Source organism: Adiantum capillus-veneris, chromosome 8 (assembly GCF_014529385.1).
Source record: "Adiantum capillus-veneris isolate H3 chromosome 8, ASM1452938v2, whole genome shotgun sequence".
NCBI lineage: Eukaryota > Viridiplantae > Streptophyta > Polypodiopsida > Polypodiales > Pteridaceae > Adiantum > Adiantum capillus-veneris.
Genome location: NC_140938.1, coordinates 117562524 through 117584521, shown reverse-complemented (window position 1 = coordinate 117584521; position 21998 = coordinate 117562524). Strand labels below are relative to the sequence as shown.

The 21998-nt window shown below is 44.4% G+C and overlaps 1 pseudogene across 1 annotated transcript in view; it reads right to left on the bottom strand.

Annotated features, from left to right (window-relative positions):
- Positions 1-3958: 3958 nt before the first annotated feature.
- LOC147452829 (histidine--tRNA ligase, cytoplasmic-like) overlaps positions 3959-21998 on the bottom strand; it is a 32929-nt pseudogene continuing 14889 nt past the window's right edge. Inside the window, exons 6-8 of the transcript XR_015188928.1 lie at positions 5244-5375; positions 4496-5136; positions 3959-4368 (exon numbers count right to left, since the gene is read on the bottom strand). The product of XR_015188928.1 is annotated as a histidine--tRNA ligase, cytoplasmic-like (transcript). The remainder of the gene's footprint in view (positions 4369-4495; positions 5137-5243; positions 5376-21998) is intronic.

Genomic DNA, 21998 nt, shown 5'->3' with positions numbered 1-21998 from the left:
GATCTAAAGAGGGTTGCCGTTTGATGTGCCTTAATAGTCTTTTTGACAGACATAGAGTTTGTTTTCTTGCTAAGCCTGTCGAATGAAACAATCCAAGTTGCTTCCCTCGGTCAAATTTTGACTTTTAGAATTGCATTTTTACTCCTCGAAAAGTAGATTATAGAATCCTTCTTTGCCCCACATAATGAGAAGTATCTCTAATGCAAAGGCTGTAATTACGTACTTAAAGTCTCAGATAGTAGCATACTCATCTATCATAAAAGATAGATCATTGTGAGTTGCTACAGACACCACATTTACCCTTGGCCGTCGTGAAAGTGCATCGATCACTTGATTATGCTTGCCAGCAATGTGAGCAATATGAAATTTAAATTGCGAAAGAAAATTCTTCCACCTGATTTGTTTATCAGAGAGCTTGGTTGTGTAATGAAGGTCTTGAGGCTTTGTGATCTATTTATAGGATGAATGGAGCCCTTAAGAGATAGTGCTTCCATGTGTCTAGGACATGTAGAACAACTAAAAGCTCTTTTTCGTATATGCCCAAGACCTGTTCATCGGCATTGAGCCTTCGGCTCTCATATGCTATGGCATGCCCTTCTTGAAGCAAAACTGCTCCAAGGCAATCACCACAAGTATCACATTGGACTTCAAATGGCTTTGAGAGATCCAGAAGCATAAGGATTGGTTGGGAGGTAAGCTTCTCTTTGAGCTTGTCAAAAGCATTTTGTTCTTTAGCAGTCCATGAGTACTTAACGTTCTTCTTTGTTAAGTCATGCAATAGTCCTGCTATTTGAGAGAATTTTGCTATGAAGCATCTATAGTATGCACACATACCAATAAAGCTTCTTAGCTCATGTAGATTCCTTGGATTAGGCCATGCTTTTATTACCTCCAACTTTGATGGATCCATACGGATACCATCTTGAGAGATAATGTAACCTAAATATTGAATCTCTTGTAGGAAAAAAAATCACTTTTCTTTTGATTAATGGAAAGCTTATTCTCTCTCACAACTTGAAAGATTACCTAGAGGTGTCACTTGTACTCCTCAAGAGAATTTGAGTGGCCTAAAGATTTTTGTCCATCGTGAGTTTGAATGCGGCTGAGCATTTGTCATGCCAAAACTTGTAACTTATCAAATAGATCTTCTACCCGTGGCATGGGAAATCTTTTTTTTTATAGTGATCCTATTTATTGCTCTATAGTTGACACACATGTGATATGTGCCATCTTTCTTTTGCACTAAAAGTACTGGTGAACAGAATGGAGAGGAGCTAGGCCTCACCATCCCTTTTTCCACCAATTCATGCACTTGCCTCATGATCTCCTCTTGTTGAGCTTGTGAAACTCAATAAGGAAATTTATTAGGCGGTGAGCTTCCTAGGAGAAGCTCTATTGCATGGTCATTATCCCCTCGTTTTGGAGGTAGCTCACTAGGATGTCATCAATGAAAACATCTTAGAATCCATTTAGGAAATTAAACAACTCTAATTCCTCTTGATTCCCTTTATTGCTACTTGTGGAAACATTAGAAACATTTACAGATTCTCTAACAAAAATTATATATGCAAAAATAGAGCTTTTCATTGACTTATCAAAAGCAAGCATATTTACCAGGGATATGGTGTTCCCCAACTCATTAGCATCTATGTACATGCTCTTTTCCCTGCAAGGGTCAAGTAGATTCTCCTTTCAAGAAACTTCATGTTGGCAGCCATGCGGTTGAACCATGGTGCCCCTAGGATAATATCCTCATGTTGAAGAGGAGAGATGCAAAAGTCTTCTTTGTTGATGTAGCTTTGGACATGAAGCCTCAAAGTCCCACTCAAGGGAGTAACAGAGGCTTTGTTGTCCCCTTGAAAGCTCCATCAGCAGCCAGTTACAGTATCTCCCATCTAGAAACCTTGAATGCCCAACTTAGTGGCCAACTTCGTCGATATAAATTTGTGAGTAGAGCCAGGGTCAAACAAGATGAAGGCATCATGCTCCCTTACTTTTCCCCAAGCATAGGAGAGGGATGAGCCTTTGCAATGAGTATCCTCTTTTGGAGCTTCAACCATGGAAGCTCTAGGAGTGTCATTGCATACATTTCTTTTGGTGCAAGAACGATAACCATGTCCTTGCTCTCCACACTTAAAGCATTTATGGTCTTTATGAAAGGCCTCTAATTCTTCGAGAGAGAGCTTATTTTTACCTTTGTAAGCTCCTTTCTCCTTGGCCTCGTTGGTGTTAGTGTTGGTGTTGCCTTGGGAAGAGTTTTGAACATTGCTCTTCCCTTTAGCTTCATTTCGATCCTTGTTTTCCATGGGCTTGAAATTTCTTCTCGCCCCTTGTTGGAAATTGATCCTTGAAGCAAGCATAGTGTGGTGGATGACTTCGGTGATAGTGCTAGGCCATTGTGAGTTGACATACTCGGCCATTTCTTCAAGTAATCCCGCACAAAATTGTTGCTTTTGTTTGGCAAAGTCTATCCTTTGAAAGATTGTAGCTTTGAGATGTAAATCCCAAAACTTGTCTAGATATTTGTGGATAGACTCGTTGAAGAATAGCTTCAAGCTCCACCATTCGGTAAGCACTTTGTCCTTTGCATCGCTTGCAAAGGAATTGCTTCATTTCCATGTCTTTGGGGCCTCGCTGTTGTCACGAAGACTAGCCCACCATTAACGAGCAGATTTTTGGAAATGCATAGCTACATGACATAGCTTAGAGGACTCTGTGAAGCCCTCGTCTCCAAAGGCCGCATCAAATTGCTGAATGAAGGCCAATACTTTGTGGTAGCACCAAAGGTGCCATCATAGGAGAGAGAAGAGATACTCTTTCATGAGGAAGGTCAATCAAACATGACGATCCAAACACAACCAAATAAATGATCAAGTGTACAACAAGGAATTAGTTGAACCTATGCACTAAGTGATCACCTTGTGAACCTAGAGAGATGAATCGAATAGTCTCCTAGATGTATCAGTGAATCACTTCCTAAATGAATCATAATCCTAGCCATAGGTACTTACCCTACTTCCCAAACACATGATACATGCACCACATATTAATGAGGTCAACGCCATAGTCCATGTGAGTGTAGGAACATGAGGATGGGCCATTAATGCTTGTGAGACATCACAGATGATGTCACTCAAAATCTCTCCCAAGCTCTATACAAGGGCTAGCACTTCCATGAGTTGAGTTAATCAAAGTCTACTTTGCATTCAAGCTCTTGTAAAGTGTATTAGTGTTATTATATCTAGTATACCTAATCATGAATGCTTCTAACCCTAATCTACCCTAGCCTAATCTTAACAAAACCTAAAATTGAAATCCCATTATCTATAAATTTTTCATGAATAGAACATCCCCTTCCCTATTCAATCTATAACTACATTCTTTAAATGAACCCCTTTTGTATATTAAAACACTATAATATGGATTTTGAAAACTCCTCTCCTATTCAACCTATAACTACACCCTTTAAATGATTCCCTTCTGTATATTAAAACACTATAAAATAAGAATTTTAAAAATTCCTTTTGTTGAACTCACGATGTATGAGGTTGAGCAACTAAAGAGTAGTAATTCTCTATCTAGCCCTCAAGGTTCTCAATTTACATGAATGATAGCTTTGGTAAAGTCCGAAGTCACAATTCAAGACTTGGCTATGCTCCAAATGGAGCATTTTGAGTCTCTCATAATGAAAATTTATTACAATGACAAGAAAATTTCAAGTAAAAAATAAATGATATGATCAACGATAAGTTAAAATTGATTGAATTGTATTAAACTGTGTCCTCAACTCAAATTTTCACATCTACGTTTGACTTCTTAAACCTTTGCTTTTCATGTGTATAGAACTTTATAAAGAGAAATTGATATTCAAATATAAAAAGACCATATTCTCAAGCCCAGTGTCCATGCACATTACAAACTATAAGCAAAATTCCTTTGCCTTGAAAACGCCAACAAGTAGGCAAACTTTATTTGTATATTAATCTAATCCCATTTATTAAATTTTTATGCATAACTAGACAAGACTTTTCAGTTCTCTTTATGCTGTTGTGAAAATAAATTATCAATGCCAAATTGTGTCCTTGTTAAGGGATTAGCAAATGATCCATTGATAGTCACGCAGATTCAAGTAGCTCAAAATATCTAAAGAATCACTACAACCTGAGCGCGATCACCTCTGAACCCCCGTTATTCATCAGTCATCTTTTTCAATCTACAATTGAGACCATGCACATAAAGTCTCCCAGAAATCGGCCTTGTAAATCTCCTCAGCATACCCGTCTCCTACGCCGTGGCGTCACAGTCGGCGGTCGGCTCTTTCCGCCACCAGCCACTGCCAGCAGCCTGTCTGCCTCCAAGGGCCATTACCTATTACATTTACAACATTTAAGCAGAAATACCACCTAAGAATCCAGCACCTGGCCTTCACACATATGCTGTATGTACATTGATCATATGCTGTATTGGAATTGGGGATAAGTTCATAAAAATTCACCTGTATGTACATTGATCTAACACATATACAGTCGTATATGTATTAATCTCAAGTACATCTTTGCTGGAGGATGGATCCTTTCGTAGTAGTACTACACACATCCTGTGTATACAAACAAAAAAGCCAGTCAACCCATTTGGTAAAATCACCTCTTGTTCCTGCTATAATGAGGGAAAAATGTTCTCAAATATACAAAACTGCCCGTAGGAGATGGGAGCCACTATAAGCAGCATCACAACATGTCCTTAATCCACACTCAGATTGTCAGTCCTTTTCGTAACACGTCCTTAATCTACTCTCAAATTGTCAGTCCTTTTAACGGCTGTACAACCACCAATCCTGGACTGAAGATTGGCAGCCAGGTTGTCTCTTCTCACCTCTTCCTGCTGCTTCGCTGCCATATCTTTAAGTTTGACTATCCCCCGATTTAACTCATCTTGCCCAACCAAAACCACCCATGGTATGCCATCCTTCTCTGACGCATCTGAAAGCTGCTTTGTAATCTTTTCTGGAGCCACGCATCTAAATTCAGTTGCCATTTCCAGTTCCCATAGCTCACTAGCAATGCTAATAGCCACATTCCAGAGTGATTCCCCAATTCCAAGCACCAAAACTTGCGTTTGAGTCTTCCGAACAGAAAGCTGTAAAAGCAAACCATGTCCGGCTAAGAGAATACTTGGACAACAACTGAAATCACAAGCTTCAAGACACTGCCAGGAAAAAATGCAAGTTCCTTTAGAATCCTCACATGGCTAGATTGCTCCTCCATGATTGCAAATACTCGTTCAATACCCAAACTCATCCCAACAGATGGCACTTGCACTCCGCTGAACATGCCCACCAAGTCATCATACCTACCCCCAGCAGCAATTGATCCCATCTGCAGTCTCAAAGGTAACGACTTATGAGCGCCATGAAGTGTTTTTACCAGAAAAAATAAAAGCAGAACCAAAGAGCATTTAATTTGTGTTACTACCGATATGTGCTTGTGGAACTTAATGCAAGCACATAAGAACAGACAATCAATTTTGTATTACTGTGTGAACGCATGCATGCGCGCGTGTGTGTGTGTGTGTGTGTGTTGGGTGGGGGGGGTGTTTTAAATAGATTACTTGAGACACAAAAGAACACCATGTTCAAAAGACAACTGGATCCAAACAAAAAGATATGATATGCACAAAAACATTTTTGTATTCAAAGTTTTAAATAGATTACTTGAGACACAAAAGAACACCATGTTCAAATGACAACTGGATCCAAACAAAAAGATATCATATGCACAAAACCATTTTGTACTCCAAGCATTTCTGTACATTTTTGCCAGAATGAACGGAACCACCTTGGAAAGAGTGAACCAATACCTTTTCACATAATCTGTGACTCGCTCGTGCTCTTTCTAGGAAAACCCATCCCAATTATCTCTGAAGCCTTCCTCAAAATATAGAGACAAAAAAATTCCTTGGAAAACTCAGCCTTGAATTGAATCCAGGTCTTTTCTTGAGTTCCTTGTAAAGCTTTGGTATTACAACAAGTACTTGCAGTCCCTTGAGGTGCTTGGTCACATGCTCATCTTCGACTCTTCTGAGAGACTGCTAGTTGCAAAGGCAACTTCGAACTGTCGAATGAAAGAGGTAGCTTTCTAGACATTTTCACTTCCGTCAAAAGTATCAAACTTGATTGGAGTTTTCTCAAGTCGAGAGACCTTCTTTAGAGCTGAGTCGCGCCACGGATTAATGGGGTGAGTGGGAAGAAAGCAAAGGTTCAGGTCGCACTCTCTGAATTAAAAAGGAGGTGGGAGAAAAAAAAGGAGAAAAGGAGAGAACACTATTGGTTCTCTCATTCCATGAGTTAAGGAGAGAATAGAGTGAAAGTAAATTTGCTTAATCCTTCCAATAGTGGGGTTTCTATTTTCATAAAAAATGCTGGAAACTTTACTTTTAGTAGAGTATTACTCCCCCTACTACTCCTGAGTGCAACCCGGGCCTTATATCCTTCCTGGAATTGGAAGATTTCTTGGCTATGGTTCTAGACTCGATGTTCATGGGTATTTTGAAAGAGATGAGTGACGTGAACTTTGGATAATCGGGAGCGTTCTTTAGGATCTCTCTGAACAAAAAAATTCACCTCACTTAAGGATTCTGAAAAATCTCGAGCATTGCGCTCCTCGAATTCTCTAGGTTCTTGAGCATCATGCTCGTCACCTTCTCAAGGAATCCCATGTCTTGTCAACTTCCTTCAGAGAGAAAAAAAATCTCCAACTCTGCAAGATTTTCCTATAGGTCTTTAAGTTCCGCCTACTCGCTTCTCTCTTGGCTTGTTGGGGCTTCTTCCGTATCTTCCCAAAGTCGTCTCCTTTACAAAGAAAGAGAGGAGGCCGTGCTCTGATACCACTGTCACAAACGAGAAGCGCATAACAATATCAAACATCGTCATATAGATCGATTTTATCACTTAACATTGAAGCAAAGTTACTTGGAACGGGAACGGGGGCTCTGGAACGGTACTAGAACGTATAGGCGGGGACCCGAATGGGAAAGCCGGAACGGTCCACCAAAAAACGTTGAAATTAGCCTCAAAACAGCTTCAAGGTGGATCGGATTGCATGCGGGAGCGTCAACAAGCCTTCCTATGACTATGGACTTTGGGCCCCTTCTTCACTATCTAGGAAGTGCAAAGATTGAAGAGCTCAATAGACAGAAAGACGGAGTAAAAAGACCATGACTATAAGTTCAAGTGTGGCTTATAAGGCCAGCCACAGCGCTACAAAAAGGTAAGCACTGACAACTCAAAGAAAAGATAAGAGTCAAGGCTCAAGAGTCAAGACTAGCCACTAGGGACTCAAGAGCTCAATACATAGATACCAAAATGGAAACATGTCAAGGGCCAAGGCTCAAGGACCAGTGGCAAAAGAGCCAACCTGCCAATCTCTAGAGGTGTCGTGGAGATCATGGATGTCATCCCAATCCTCATCCCCAACAGGCTCATCCGTAATATCCACTTCATGTAAAACTTCTGTAGATCCACCCTCCCCAAGTATCTCCGCCTCTGCCTCCATCTTCCACTGTAGAAAGAGATCTAATACTTTGGATGCCGACTTGCAAAGCATATGCAAGTTTGCACTCACAAATACAAGATCATTTGCTTTCTCCACGGCAAGTCGGTTTCTCTTCCTGGATGCAACGTGGCTGTAAACACTCCACAATTGCTCCAAGCAAGAGGAGCTAACCACCTGGCTGAGGATGCGGATAGTGAGTCGCTGAACTTCTGGCTCATCTGAGCCATAGTCCTGCCACCACAAAACTGAGGAGATCTTGGTGCGATCAACTTAGGCCGTCACATTCTTGCAATGCTTCACTTGCTTCTCCACTACGTGAAGGAGGTGTGCTCGAACCTTGCTTGTCCCATATTTGCGTTGGAAGCCACATAGTTTGCACGTCCATGATCTTGCACCGCCTTCTTTGCCCAAGACTTCGGAGTGCAACTCATCCCACCATGAAGGCTCATCCTTCTTTCCTCTCTTACCAACTGAGGGACCTTCATGTGATGCGGAAGCTTGTGCCATATCGATGGCGCTTGAGACTTGAGGCTTGAGGCTTGAAACTCGAGAGAGGGATGGAGCTTGAAAGTTGAGAGAGGGATGGAGCTTGAGAGAGGGATGCGATGAAGGAATGGAGCTTGCGAGAGGGATGAAGCTTCAAGCTTGAGAGCTTGTGGCTTCAAGCTTGAGAGAGTGGGTGAGAGTTGTTAGGTGCAGCGGAATGATTGTTTGCGCTTTGCTCAAGATGAGTGCTCCGAACTGTGTTCAAGGTTCCTTTTAGTTCTTATGGAAGGGAGAGCCTTCCGTTCTTAGTGGAAAGTGCTATGATCACAAACAAAGTGAATGGACACTGTGCGTGCAAGTGTATGAGACTGAGAGATACAGAGATACGACACCAGAGACGTAAAACCCTCCTCCGAAGGCCCCACTCTCGTCGGTGAGAGTGGTCTACTTTTGATTGTACAAAGTGGTACAATGACGATGCAATGGACTGATGCAACCTGGGACTAAGCCGATGACGACGACGACGACTTTAGGGCTGAAATCTGGGATCTTCTAACTGCTGAAAATCTGCTGTTTTGGGGGGACTGAAAATGACTGTTTGGTTCACTGTTTTGTGGCTGAAATTCCCTGTTTTGTCGCGGGTATTAGGGCTGATAAAAAACGCTGAGAAGAGGGAGACTCTGCTGCGTTTTACTGCGGCAAATCCATGGCTGAAAACGCTGCAAAAACGCTGGGTCAAGGCTGCGTTTTTGTGGCTGAAAATGCTGAGAATCTGCAAGTCTTGATAGCGTTAGTAAAACGCTGAGGCTGATGGGGGTTCTGGATGGTGATAGCGATGCCTAGTAGGAAATGCTAGGGCCTGACTGTTGACGGCGATGATGCAGGGGCTGAAATTGCCAAGGATCTGGGGAAAAGCCCAAAATGCTAGGCTAGGGTGCGTGCTGACGAGTGCTTGATGAGTTCTTGAACGTTCCTGCTGAGAAGGTGCCTGTTGAGCGGGGAGCTCCTACTGCCTCTTCTGCCAGAAAGTGCTAACTTGGGTTTGCTTATATATTAACTTAGCAAAATTGCCCTACCTACTTTTGTTGGAAAGTCACTTAAAAATAATAAGTGAAAATACCAAAAAAAGGAAAAATACGCTAAATGCACTGGAAAATTCCCCTGACTGAATCTGATGGATCCTGAAGGGAATACTGATGATCATGCTGTGTGCAACTAGAGGATATGTACCTATACTAAGTGACTGGGCATGCACGGTCTACGAATAGACTCACAAAAGGCTAGATCACTTCTAAAATCTAGATTGACTGGATTGATTGAACCCTGATCATACTGTAGCTTGTCCACGGACACATAGGGTTAGATGTGTCACGTAACATCCCCTCCTTTTCAAAGTGAGGTACTGGTACCGAACTGTATGGCGTCGAGGGAGATCGCCAATAGCATCCGGAATCCTAGAAGGGACTCTTCGCTGGCCCACTCGGATGTGTGGGTCATGCGGTACTTGAAGTTCATAAAGGTTTGCAACGCTTGCTTCTTTGGGCCGCGCCGAAAGCGACAAAGTCTTCTGTGGCTCCTTCGATGCTTCAACTTCGTCTAGAGACCTGCTTCTTTCGTCTTCAAGAATCTCCATGGCTGAAAATTCCTGAAACCATTTCCAACACAAAAACATGAACATACCATTCCATGTAAAGTGAGTGGAAAATATCTTGTCTTCCTAAAAGACTGTGCATGCAATGTAGATGAGCAAAGAGATGGGAGTCATCAAACACATGCAAACAATGAGATCGAATCTTTCTCTTATGATCTAGAGCAATCAACTGTGGCAATTCACAACGGAAATGCCCATGCTTGGTGCTCATACTTTCATGTGCTTGTCCGGAAACTGTGTCATGCCAAGGAAGAGACATGGAATGTGACTTCCTTACATACATACTTTTCAGCTTTTCACAAAAAATCCGCATACATTCGTGGTCATCCATGAGAGAAACGTGCTCAACATACAATATGTCATGCCTAGGAAAAGGGATCACATAACTATACTGTCTAAAATATAGGAAACGATCACGAATGAAACACTCGAACAATGCGTGCGTATCAATCATGCGAACACATAATACTTCCTGTGATGGTTCGTTGGACCTAGGCTCGAGAGCCAAGATCGCTTCTTCCTGAGGGATCGAATCGTCCTGTGGGGGTTCTTTGGACCTCGACTCGAAAGCCAAGATCGGTTCTTCGTGATTGATTGAATCTACAACGAGGTTAGCTTCGCTAGAAAAAGCATCCACTAACACATCATCCTTGTGAACAATCACATCATCTTCATGCAACTCATCATGCTTGTGAGAAATCACATCTTGATCATGCAAATCATCATGTTTGTCTTTATCATCCAAATCATCATGCAAGTCATTATCATTCAAACCATCATGCTTCTCATAATCATGCAAGTTCTGTGTGTCATGCTGTGGAGAAAAAGAGACTGAGAGAGTCTTCTTATCCCGAATCCTTTCAATCTTGTCCTGCATATTAGCAATGAGAGATGGAGAATGAGCAATATCCTCTCCATTAATGAGACTAGGAGAATCACTTTTGGCATTGAGAGTTAAAGTGTTAGCCTCAAAATCAATGAGAGTGTTAGTCTCACGAAACCATAGAATGCTCAAAATCATATCACATCCTGAGAGAGGAGAAACAACAAATCTTCTAGTGAAGGCAGTCTGTTGAATTGCAAACAACACATCAAGGCACTCCTCCGTGATGAGAGCGTCCATACCGGGACAAAAGCCAAAGACCTCGATAGGAGATCTCGGACTAACTTCGAGGCGGGCTCTCTCAACAAGAGAGGAACTCATCACATCATGTCACGTGACACATCCCAACCCTATGTGTCCGTGGACAAGCTACACCATAGCAGGGTTCAGTCAGTTCAGTCAAGTCTACATTAGCAGTGATCTGGCACTTTTGTGAGTCTACTCGTAGACCGTGCATGCCCAGTCACTTAGCATAGAAGCATATCCTCCGGTTGCACACAACATGATCATCGGAATTCCCATCATAATCCATTAGCATCAGTTAGGGGAATTTTCCGGTGCATTTAGCCTATTTTCCTATTTTTGGTTATTTTCAATTATTATTTTTACGTGACTTTCCAACAAAAGTAGGTAGGGCAATTTTGCTAAGTTAATATATAAGCAAACCCAAGTTAGCACTTTCTGGCAGAAGAGGCAGCAGGAGCTTCACGCTCAATAGGCAACTTCTCAGCAGTACCCCCCCTTCAGCACCCTAGCGTTTTCTAGCAGTAGATCAGCCTCCCACTTCCTTGGCGTTTTCTTCACAGAAACCTCGCCTACAAGATCCCTTCCCTGGCGTTTTTACCCATCTGCAACAGCCAAGCCATCAACATCTTGGTCGCTAGCAGAGTAGTAAAGCCCAGCGTTTTTGGACTCATACATTTCAGCCTATTAGCGTTTTGTGTCTCCACAGCCCCAACGTTTTGGCAAGGAAAATGGCAGTTGAAACCGGCCCGTAGGGCGGTAGGCGTTGGCTTTCACCCAAAATTCTTTACTTTATACACACACACAGAGCACTTTGCAAAGAGAACCTGCGACGGGAGTTAACACTTCAACTCACACACGGCTCGGAAGCTAGAATGCTCCGAGCAGACGCCGACAACCTGTAGGCCCCAAAATTGGCGCCCCTTTCGGTATTTCTTTATTCTTTAGGAGGGTAAATTACAAGGTAAGGTCCTAGGAATCCTTCACGTGTATCCACCTAGATACCATTTGATTTGGCCAAATTTCGGCAGCATAACAGCCCCAAAACTTACGCGAAACCAATTCCCCTGCTGGAACTCGCTTGCACTGTCGTATACCCTCTGATTCCTATCCAAAAACAGTAAATTCAGCACGCTGTATTTACTGGTTTTTGCCCTGTTTTCAGCCCCAAACAGTCCCCTAACTGTCCTTTGCCAGTGGGGCACGATTCCCAATGATCCTGGCGTCCGTATGGCTGAAAAACAGTCAAATTACAGCGCATACACAGCGCTGATTTTGCACCTGTACGGTGAGGTTATGACCCTCACCAGTGCCTGCTTTGGAGCAGCAGTTAGCTACCCCTGTTCCTGCTCAAGGAGGCTCTTGCCTCAGCACAAAAGCATGAACCCACACAACTGTACATCAGTCAAATGAGTAGCCCTCTTGTGGGGCATCACATAACTGCACGTAGGGGAGAAAGAGAGCACTATGTAGCGTGCGGGGCATCACTCCCGTCACCATACTGTGCATAGAGGGCAAGGTAAGCATTCCATAGCTTCTGTACCTGTTGCAATCTGCTTGTGGCTGAAAATGGCGCCCCCTTTGATGATATGCAGCTCGTTTTTGCCTCCCAGAGTGGCAGAATCGCTCACAAGCTGACACGTCGCCCAGTTTCCGAGTTTGGGCTTTCCCTGCTAAAAATATCTCAACTGGTGCGTCAGTTGACTTTGCGGCAGAGTTGTAAAGTGTTCCCCTAGTCATACCGAAGGTAATGACGCGAACACATTTCGTGGCCCAAAATAGCAGTTCCCTAAATTTTAGGAGATGCTTCCGTTGGGCTCCCACTGGTCTTCTGACCATCTATCCTCATTGGGACCGCATCCAAAAATGCAATGTGGCCCAACTGTCGGATACTTTTTGTTGGAAGTCCCACCTTGACTTTACGCCTTAATTGAGTTCACTTCCTAGTATCCACCAACTTGCTAAGTGCGACGGGGGAACCTATATGATCTTGCTCTGAGCCTAGACATCCTCTTACCATACGAATTCCAGTGCCGACCACTTCCCGTCTGCGGGTGAATCTACCGTTCACATTGGCCATACAATGTCCGACCGTTTGCTACTTCAAAAAGAGGGTCTCAAAATAAATAAAATAAACCCCATTGGAAAGAAACCAACAACCAAGGTTAGCAGTTGCCACATCTCTGTGACATGGTTAATAACTGCCACGTCCTCGTGACATACCCCCCTCTTGAAATCGCAAACGTCCTCAATTGCATACCATAAATACACGCCACTGATGATCTTGTGCTATCAACACTCTTTTATCATCGCATGTATCCGCAAGAAAGGTCGTAACATACATAGATACAAATGACTTAATGAGGCCTTCATACTTTTGCCATTTCTATCTATGGCACTGAATTCATATGTACATTCGATGTACTAGCTCTATCATTACCCCTCCTTTGCACACGTTGGGTTGGGGCATAAGTAGGTTGTAACCCAAAGGCTTCAAGGTAAAGCTGCAATACATTTGGTGACTCTGACAGTTCATGCTCTTCCATCCACTTTGCATCCATAGGCGGATAGTTCTTGAACTTCACCAAATAACGTCTTGCAACTTGTCCTTTAACTTTTCTGTCCTTATGTGCCAAAACTTACTCAGGTACCAGGATCTCATCAAGTTCCTCAACTTCTGGCTGATCCTCAACTGGCATATCTTCTGGCACATCACCCACGAAGGGTCTTAGAAGACTCACGTGAAACGCATTATGAATCTTCCACGCATCAGGCAATTTCAGCCTGTAAGCCACATCGCTGATCTTGTCAAGCACTTGAAAAGGCCCATAGTAACGCATGCTGAGCTTAGGAAACAGCCGTTCCTTACCCTTCATCTTCTTTAACCTTGCCTTTTCGAACCTTAAAAGAACCCAATCACCAGGTGATAGTAGCAATTCACGACGGTGACGATCAGCAGCCTTTTTCTGTTTTGCCTGAGTCTTCTCCAAGGCAACTTTAATCTTCTTATACATCTCATCCAAGTTCTCAACATATCGATCTGCCTCAAAGATCTTGTCCTTTGTATGCAAAATGGGAGGAACCTTTTTGCCGCCTTCAACAATTTCAAAAGGTGCTTTGCCAGTAGACGAATGCACTGTATTATTGTACGCATACTCAAGCATAGGCAAATACTGTTCCCACTTGCCCTTATTATCTGACACATAGCATTTCAGCAGATCTAAGACAGTAGAATTGGCCTCTTCTGACTGTCCATCAGTTTGTGGATGAAACGAAGACGAGAACTTGAGCGTAGTACCCATGTTCTCAAACAATCCTCTCCAGAACAAACTGGTCATGCGAGGATCACGATCACTGATAATCGATTGTGGCATACCATGGTACTTAAACACATTGTATATGAACAAGCGTGCCATCTGATCAGATTTTATCTTCTTCCTGACAGGGATAAAATGGGCCTGCTTGCTGAACCTGCAGATAATGGTCCATATACCATCATTCCCTGTTGGTGTCCTTGGAAGATCAAAGATAAAGTCCATAGCAATGCTTTCCCATGGCTTATCCGGAATCGGCAGTGGTTGTAACAACCCTGGTGCCTTTTGCCTGTCAAACTTGACCTTTTGGCAAACTATGCATGCTCGCACAAAGGCATCCACATCTCTCCTCAAGGTAGGCCAATAGAAGAATGTCTCTACCGCCTTAACTGTCGCATCAATGCCACGATGCCCTGCATACGGTGGGACATGACTCTCTTCCATGACCTTATGTCGCAGTGGCCTAGTGACACAAAGTCTGCCATGCATCATCATAAAACCATCTCTGAGGAGGTAGTGCTCGTGATGTTGCCCCTCTTGTAACTGTTCAAAGATCCTTGCAAAATCTTCATCAGCAGTATACTGTTCCTTCATGTCATCTAACTCATGATGATAAGGAATTGACACAGCTGAAATTTGTGGCTTTCTTGATAACGCATCAGCCACAACATTCTTCTTGCCTTCCACATGCATAATCTGGAAGTGGAACATGGAAAGAATGTTTGCCCATCGCATATGCTTTTCGGATAACTTTGACTGTGTCAAGAAGTATCGCAAGGTCTGATGATCTGTTTGGACAACAAAATCAGCACCTACGAGGTAGTGCTTCCAGCTAGAAAGCGCATGAATCACGGCCAAGAGCTCTTTCTCATAGACTTGCATAGTCCTCTCTGGCCCTTGCAAAATTCGGTTTTCATAGGCTACTACCCGTCCATCTTGCATTAGCACTGCTCCGATGCTACTGCCACACGCGTCACATTGGACCACAAATGACTTCCTGAGATCTGGCAAAACAATAACTGGATCTGAAGTCAACTTTTCCTTTAAGAGACTAAAAGCTGAAATCTCTTTTTGGGTCCATCTGAAAGTGACCTCTTTCTTTTGCAATGCGTGAAGAGGCGATGCTATCTCTGCAAAATTTCTGATAAACCTTCTATAGTAGGAACACAATCCCAAGAAGCTTCTGACATCGTGCACAGTCTTCAAGTCTGGCCATGTCTTGATAGCTTCGACCTTTGCGGGATCCATTCTTACACCATCCTTTGAGACTATGTGGCCCAGAAAGTGGATCTCTTCAAGGAAGAATTCACTTTTCTTAGGATTGACAAGTAACCTGTGACTGCGCAGCTCTTCGAACACAATGGTCAAGTGATGCCTATGCTCCTCTTCATTCTTCGAATACACAATCATGTCATCGAAGAATGTTCCAACAAATTGTTGATGCGAGCGGAAAATCCGGTCCATCATTCTGTTGAACGTGGCAGGAGCATTTGTTAGCCCAAACGGCATCACTAGAAACTCATAAAGACCAAATGTCGTTCTAAACGCAGTCTTGTCCACATCCTCTAGGCTTATACGAATCTGATGGTACCCACTCTTCAGGTCTATCCTGCTGAAAATTGCAGCACCCTCTAAACGATCGAGAATATCATCAATGCGAGGAATAGGAAACCTATTCTTGATGGTATTCTTATTCAACGCACGGTAATCAATACACATGCGCCATGAGCCATCCTTCTTCTGCACTAGGAGCACTGGGGAGCAAAAGGGTGAAGAACTAGGCTGAATCAGCCCCTTCTCTAATAACTCCTCAACCTGGCCCATAATCTCTTTCTGCTGCGCCGCACTAACCCTGTAGGGAGGTCTATTTGGTGGGCTACACCCTGGCACCAAATCTATCCGATGGTCCTCAGGTCTCTCTGGCGGTAATTGCGACGGTAATGAATCAGAAAAACAGTCACTAAACTTTTGCAAAAATGCTGACCTTTCTTTATCTAACACAGATAAATTTGACTGATCCCTATCTGAGACATCACGTGCAAAAATCAAGTACACAGAAAGATGATTCTTTATTACAGAAGTGATAGCAGAAGCAGATACAATAGGGACTGACTCTCCTTTAAGCTTTACATCCAAGATGTGAGTTTTGCCCCTATGCTGTACAGTGATCTTTTTGTTGTAGGCATCCAAGACTCCATGCACTCGGAACATCCACGGGATCCCCAACAAGGCGTCACAGCCTTCCAGCGGCATGATGTAAAACTCTTCAGTGTCCACATACGACTGAATATGCAGACGCAGTTTTCCAATGATGGGAGTAACACACTCTGAGTGGCCAGGACATGCCAACCCTGCCTCTGCGGTGTACCCCATCTCTTCAGCTTTGATGCCGAGCTTCATAGCTAACTCTGGTGAGATAAAGTTGGCTTTGGCACCTGGATCAAAGAAGATGAGTGCCGTCTGATCCCTAACTTTACCCCATGCCCTGCATAACTCACTGGCATCTGTGCTGGGTCTGTCACCCACCATGTCTGGCACTAAACCTGCCGTGGGTTTAGGCTTCTTGCCTTTCTGGTCTTCTTTATCCTCTGAGTCAGCTGGCCTTTTCCTTTGTGGACAATTGATAGAAAAGTGACCAGGCTGCTCGCATATAAAGCATTTGTTCTCAGCCATTAGGACCTTCTTTTCCTCTAGCGACTTGTGCACAAAAGGCTTCCTTTTCTGTTTCTTTGCCTGCGCTCCAGAAGTCCCAGCTGAATCCTTGTCTTTGGTGGCCTGTTCAGACCCCTGTGACGCATCAGGAGCCGTTTTCACAAAGGGCTTCTTCGCTGAATTTTTCTTCTGCTGCCCTCCTTTATCACTGCTCGGAAATCCACTGTCCTCTCCTTTCAACAGGGCAAGACCAGTGTTCGCAACTTCCATAAGCTGAGTAAGGGTAGCCACTCTATTCTTTGTACAATAATCGCGAAGCCCTTTAGGCAACCCACAACAATACTTCTCTATCTGCTCTGTCAGTGGCACAAATCTGTAGGAGGTCACTGAGAGTAATGCTTTACAAAACCTCCTATTGTACTCCAGCAAGCTCTTGCACGAAGCTGCCGTAAGCTGGTGCCAATCTGTCAAGACATCGGCTTCAAATTCATTTGATAGCCAAGCAGATGCAAACATTTGCTTGAAGTAAACCCAAGTGGCGGGTGCCTGTCCTTGCATTAACAATGTCGTCCACCATGTAAGCGCATTGTCCTTTAAGAAAGTGGCAGCTTTCCTAACCTTCGAGGCCTCTGTAAAATTCCCTCCCGCATAAGCTGTATCAAACTGCTGGAGGAAAGTGAGTGCCTTTGTCTTGTCCTCGAAACCACTGAAGGTACTGAACTTTACCGCTGCACCACCTTCTTTGTAAGCCTTCGGCTTCTCTAGTGCCCCCAAATTGTCATACGGAATGGTCTGTAACATGGGCACTGTACTAGGCATGATCGGCACGTGTTGGCCATTCACATTTTGCGTCAGAGGTGCGATATCTGGCTGCTGTCCAGAAAAACCAGCCATGCCAAAATGACCCTGTGGCACCCCAAATAGGCCCTGGTTGCCGTGGAAACCTTGCTGCATGCCGATAGTACCATACATGGGGTTTGGTATGATGCCTTGCATACCCCCGAACACTGTTCCTGGTAGGTACGGCTGACTTCCAGACGCATAACCAGCCATACTTTGGAACACTGATCCACCCCCGAAATACCCAGGATGTACCGTGGGTGGTGGAAAAACTGAGTGCATAGCCTGGTATCCAGCTCCCTGTCCATTCAAGACAGCATGCTGGCTCTGAAAGGTGGCGGGCTGAACTGGCATAACCTGTGGAATAGGCGTTCTAGCCACCTGTTCAAGCACGGGAGGAACCTGCTTTGGAGCCCCCGACTCCGCAACATGCGAGTGTTCCCTTTCCTCCTGCGTCTCATGAAGTACCTGGGCTTGAGCTTCAACAAGCTCCGTACGCGGCGTAGGTTGCCTATTTTGATGTTGCACTGGTGGCGCTTGCAAGAATTCCATAAACCTCGGATTCTGCACCAGCTGCGAAAAGACATTCACCGCGGCAACTAACTGAGTCTTAAACGCATCATCCTCAAGTTGCCCTGTCATAAAGCCCTGTACTACTGGAGGGACATTCACGTTGACAGGAGGTACAGACTGACGTGGCCGTGAGCTCTCGCCAATCTCAAAAACCATAGGAATCTCCTGCCTGTCCTTTGGAGAGGAACCCTCTTCCATAATTCCCTTCCCCTTGTCGGCCATAGTGTAATCCCCGTGTTCTTGCACTGTGTGTCTTTACCCTGAACAATCCAGGCTCACTCTTTGAGGAAAAAGTGATTGATATCCCGGCGATGGAACCATGAAACCGGCCCGTAGGGCGGTAGGCGTTGGCTTTCACCCGAAATTCTTTACTTTATACACACACACAGAGCACTTTGCAAAGAGAACCTGCGACGGGAGTTAACACTTCAACTCACACACGGCTCGGAAGCTAGAATGCTCCGAGCAGACGCCGACAACCTGTAGGCCCCAAAATTGGCGCCCCTTTCGGTATTTCTTTATTCTTTAGGAGGGTAAATTACAAGGTAAGGTCCTAGGAATCCTTCACGTGTATCCACCTAGATACCATTTGATTTGGCCAAATTTCGGCAGCATAACAGCCCCAAAACTTGCGCGAAACCAATTCCCCTGCTGGAACTCGCTTGCACTGTCGTATACCCTCTGATTCCTATCCAAAAACAGTAAATTCAGCACGCTATATTTACTGGTTTTTGCCCTGTTTTCAGCCCCAAACAGTCCCCTAACTGTCCTTTGCCAGTGGCGCACGATTCCCAATGATCCTGGCGTCCGTATGGCTGAAAAACAGTCAAATTACAGCGCATACACAGCGCTGATTTTGCACCTGTACGGTGAGGTTATGACCCTCACCAGTGCCTGTTTTGGAGCAGCAGTTAGCTACCCCTGTTCCTGCTCAAGGAGGCTCTTGCCTCAGCACAAAAGCATGAACCCACACAACTGTACATCAGTCAAATGAGTAGCCCTCTTGTGGGGCATCACATAACTGCACGTAGGGGAGAAAGAGAGCACTATGTAGCGTGCGGGGCATCACTCCCGTCACCATACTGTGCATAGAGGGCAAGGTAAGCTTTCCATAGCTTCTGTACCTGTTGCAATCCGCCTGTGGCTGAAAATGGCGCCCCCTTTGATGATATGCAGCTCGTTTTTGCCTCCCAGAGTGGCAGAATCGCTCACAAGCTGACACGTCGCCCAGTTTCCGAGTTTGGGCTTTCCCTGCTAAAAATATCTCAACTGGTGCGTCAGTTGACTTCGCGGCAGAGTTGTAAAGTGTTCCCCTAGTCATACCGAAGGTAATGACGCGAACACATTTCGTGGCCCAAAATAGCAGTTCCCTAAATTTTAGGAGATGCTTCCGTTGGGCTCCCACTGGTCTTCTGACCATCTATCCTCATTGGGACCGCATCCAAAAATGCAATGTGGCCCAACTGTCGGATACTTTTTGTTGGAAGTCCCACCTTGACTTTACGCCTTAATTGAGTTCACTTCCTAGTATCCACCAACTTGCTAAGTGCGACGGGGGAACCTATATGATCTTGCTCTGAGCCTAGACATCCTCTTACCATACGAATTCCAGTGCCGACCACTTCTCGTCTGCGGGTGAATCTACCGTTCACATTGGCCATACAATGTCCGACCGTTTGCTACTTCAAAAAGAGGGTCTCAAAATAAATAAAATAAACCCCATTGGAAAGAAACCAACAACCAAGGTTAGCAGTTGCCACATCTCTGTGACATGGTTAATAACTGCCACGTCCTCGTGACAGCAGCCCAGCGTTTTGATTCTCAGCCCAAACCAACAGCAGATACATAGCGATTTCAGCCCTATGGACAGTAGCAGATCAGCCCCAAGATGGTTGCAGATGTTCCCCCATTTTCAGCCATAAAAACACAGCCAAAACAGTCATTTTCAGCCACTGAAACAGTCCCGAAATTTAGCGATTAGAAGATCTCAGTCGTCGTCGTCGGCAGTCCCATTGCATCAGTCCTTTGCATACGCATTGTACACCTTTGTGCAATCAAAGTAGACCACTCTCGCCGACGAGAGTGGAGCCTTCGAAGGAGGGTTTTACAACCTCTCGGGTGTCGTATCTCTTCTCTCTCCTTCTCTCAGTCTCATTCACTTGCACGCACAATATCCACTCACTTTGTTCGTGATCATAGCACTCTCCATAAGACGGAAAGCTCTCTCTTTCCCTAAGAACTAAAAGGAACCTTGAGCAAATAAAGATCACTAATCTTGAGAAAAACAACATTCATTCCGCTACACCTTACACATCATGCATACTACCTGGGTCAAACAATATGACAAAACGGTGCCCCGACGTACGACCATAACATTTAATGAGAGATTCATCAATGGGAGTGTCCTGAGAAACTTGGGGCACACTTGTGTTATCATTCATTGCATTGACAAAGGAAGTGGGTGCTGTGGGTTCTTTAGATTCATTCGATTCAAGCTTAGCACATGTTCTTTTTATGTGACCCTTAATGTGACAATGAAAACAACGACCTTCCTTAGAATAAGTGCTTTGTTCTTCCGACGTGATGTATCCTCCTACAATTCCTTGTGCTACCTTTTCATCTGGAGTAAGCTTAGGTTTAGCAATTGTGTTAGCCTTACCCTTAGATTCATCGGAAGAATTCTTTGATGAGAGATTGTTGTAAGATTGGTTAGAAGAGTTATCATTCTTACCGTTCTAAGGGTTCTGAGAAGTCTGCGAGATACTTGTGGAAGTCTTGTTCTCCTTAGGCTTTCCCTTGTTGTGCTTCATCTCCTGTGCGAGAGCAATCGCTACCGCCTTGTTGAGATCGATTGGATCGAGAACCTCGACATCGTACTTGATATACTCGTCCAATCCAAAGAGAAAAGCCTCCTTGCGCTCATCATCCGATTTTCGTAATTGAGTGCCTAGCTACAAAACACGATTAGAAAAAGACATGACTGGCATACCATTTTGCTTGAGAGAGCGCCAATCGTCTTTCAATCGTGCGAGGTACTGAGGTGGCATAAACCGCGCCTTGAGCTTGTCTTGGAAATCAGCCCAATCGAAGGAAAGGGACGTGAATCCGTCGGCGGCTGCCTCTAGGTGCGCGGCTAGATGTGCCTCTTGCCATGCGTGGTACCAATTGATGGCATCACCGACAAGGTACATAGCTGCCGTCAAAACTTTGCTATTTCCTGTTTTCTTAGTTGTCGCAAAATAAACATTAAATTGATGCAACCAAGAATGAATAACCGTAGCATCCATCTTACCGTCATACTTACTGAAAGTCAACTTCTCTGTGACTGGATGGTTGGAATCCGCATCGTGGCTTGTGCCACTTGACGAACTCCCACGATCTTTGGGTGGTTCGGTCCTCGAGGCTAGCATTTGGGAAATAAATTCTTGAGTGCGTAGCTCCCTTTGAGCTTCACGCTCGGCCTCCAAGGCCGCGCTTCGTGCTGCCGCTTCCTCCTTTCTTAGTTCTTTTCTTTCTTTCCTTGCGTCGCGTTCGCGTTCTAAAGCAATTGCTTGTCTTCCTGTTGTGCGGCCTGTTTGGCGTTTCTTTCATCGCGCTCACGATCCTTGGCTTCTTGTTCTGCGGCAATTTTTGCAATTCTGTCGTCGCGCTCACGGTCCCTAGCTTCTTGTTGTTCTGCTTTGCTTGCGAGGTTGTGCCAATGCAACTCGATTCGTTTCTTGTTGTTGTGCCATCATGTCCAACATCGACTTGACCATCATCTCCATAGGAGTGAGTACAACTCGTGGCGTAGATGGCGGAGGGGG